Source organism: Gobio gobio (assembly GCF_949357685.1).
Source record: "Gobio gobio genome assembly, chromosome: 14".
In the NCBI taxonomy this organism is placed as follows: Eukaryota; Metazoa; Chordata; class Actinopteri; order Cypriniformes; family Gobionidae; genus Gobio; species Gobio gobio.
Window position 1 is genome coordinate 53,656,712 of NC_137107.1, and position 2,500 is coordinate 53,659,211.

The window sequence follows — 2,500 nt, forward strand, 5'->3', positions numbered from 1 at the left end:
TGAGTGAGTGTGCGTGTGTGAGTGAGTGTGTGAGTGAGTGTGTGAGTGAGTGAGTGTGTGAGTGTGTGAGTGAGTGTGTGAGTGAGTGAGTGTGTGAGTGAGTGAGTGTGTGAGTGAGTGAGTGAGTGAGTGAGTGAGTGAGTGTGTGAGTGAGTGAGTGAGTGAGTGAGTGAGTGTGTGAGTGAGTGAGTGTGTGAGTGTGTGAGTGAGTGTGTGAGTGAGTGAGTGAGTGAGTGAGTGAGTGAGTGTGTGTGTGTGTGTGTGTGATATGGCTGAAAACTGTATCACGATATAAGTGTTTCATACCGGTCGATATCGATAATTATTGATATTTACTATGACCTGTTTAAAATAAGGACCAGGAGAAAAATATTATACATTTAAACATTTTTATTTAAAACGTAAACTTCCTCTGATTATAATCCCCTCAGTTATAAAGGCAGAAATGTCAACACAACCATAGAAAACACTCAAATAATTGAAATATAAACAAGTGTAAAATCACAGTGATCTCTCATTAGGGGGCGGAGCCTCCGCTATTTCTGTAGCGTTGAGATGCTTTATCATAAGGCACTGATGCAGATTAACATCACCTCTCCATGTGTTTCAAAGGCTGAATCCGATATCGCCCCCTATACCCTACATAGGGCGCTATTTGAGGGGACAGCCATTTGTAGTGGTGTTTGAAACCATAGTGGACGTTATTGAGTGCACTCATTTAATCCCACAATGCACCGCAGTAACGAGTGTACAGCTGGTGAACACACAACAGCTGTCCGACTTCACACACTCGTTTTCATTCACTCCTGTAGGAATTGTGGGCGCAGACACAGTTTAATGAATCTTCCGAATGATTCGATCAGATTTGACCCCTTCACAAAGCCCAGTTCAGCTCCAGACCCCAGGAAATCCACCATTCTGCTCCATTCTGCCCGGAGCTACTACTTTTAGATAATAATAATGAACTTTTGACCAAAACTTAGACAAATAGGACAAAAGACTCGGTGTGATCACAAGACAAAGAAACAAACCAGATCTCTGTCTTTTCAATGACCGGTAAATTAACTCCACGTGACACAGCTCAAACTCCAGCAAACTCACAGAAACTGTCACATATGAGCTGCATCACATCACTGATTATTGGACTTTCATTCAAATAGCCTTCGACATAGCTTGTTAGTGTGTTTACAACTGATACACGTGACTTATGCGTGTGTATCACTCCCAATTCATGCAATTATGTAACTATTGAATGAGTGGATGAAAAGGCATCGTGTTTGATACCTTTGTGTCCGTATGGATATAATCCAACATATGAGCTGAATGAAATCTTTATAGAATTGATCAAGTCCTTATAGTAAGAAATTAGGTCTAAATTTACTCTCTGCTTAAGATCAATTACCATAGATCAGTGTTTCCCAACCGGGGTGCCGTGTAAATATATATTTTAAAAAAATTCAAATTTTTAAATAATGATCTCTTTGTAAACTTTGTTCAATGCATGCGAGTGCTGCCGTATGTTAGAATATGACCAGTCATTTTCGCCGTCATCACCCGGGTGTAGTGCCAGAAGACGCCAATGAGAAGTCGCGCGGACAAAGCGAGACAAAGCGAGCTGGTATCAGACTTTTGCCGAATCCAGTCGGGAAGACAGCGATAACATCTTTTTTAGATATGAAGGCTTCTAGTGTTGTTCTTTGCTCTGGTTTTAACGGAATGGAAAAGTTTAAATCGCTTAAAACAGCCGCGATAGCTGATAGTGATGTTCCACTGCTGCATCCATCTTTGTAGTCAGTGTACAGAATCTGCTTCACTGTCGCTGCGCTGTCGTCATCGTGTAAAGCCGCCCCAGTGTTTCTGATTGGTGCCTCGATTTCTGGGGCTTAGAAATGGGTTTGAATGGGCTCTTTGCCAGACTACTTGCAGAGCTAATCTAAATTTGCCGGAAGTTGTCTGGGTTTTCCCAGGCTACGGTTTCCCTTTAACAGAGTCCAGGGCTCCAGACTCACGGTTTTCTCCAGGAGCCCAGTGGCCCCCAACTGAACATTTTAGGGGCGCACACCGTAAATCAACATGCTAACCAAATCTACTAATGTCCACTGTATTACTGATAGGGATGGGTATCGTTTTAACGGTATTACTACTCTGCTTATCGATCCGGTACTTTAACGGTATTCTTATCGGTTCTTTTTAGTATACTGTATATATTTTTTAATGAAAAAATAAAAACATAATTAAGAACATAATTAACATGGCTTTATAATCTGAAAAGTAAAATATCTATAGCAAAAGAAACCGCAACGTTTGAACAAAGATATAAAACATCTGTGTGTAAATGTGCCAGTGTGCAGCATTCGGAAGATCTGCTAACATTAATATTACAGTAAAGAAATAATAAAGTAATGAACTGTAAAATAACACTGCATAGTTTTCACTGTATAAATTGATAGATTAATGCTTATAAGAGCTAAAGTTATTCATTAAAGAGATGTGAATATTT

General features: G+C 40.2%; 1 protein-coding gene across 1 annotated transcript in view; it reads right to left on the bottom strand.

Annotated features, from left to right (window-relative positions):
- The window catches only part of nop14 (NOP14 nucleolar protein homolog (yeast)), a 45,402-nt gene that overhangs the window by 33,626 nt on the left and 9,276 nt on the right, over positions 1-2,500 (bottom strand). The window lies entirely within an intron of this gene.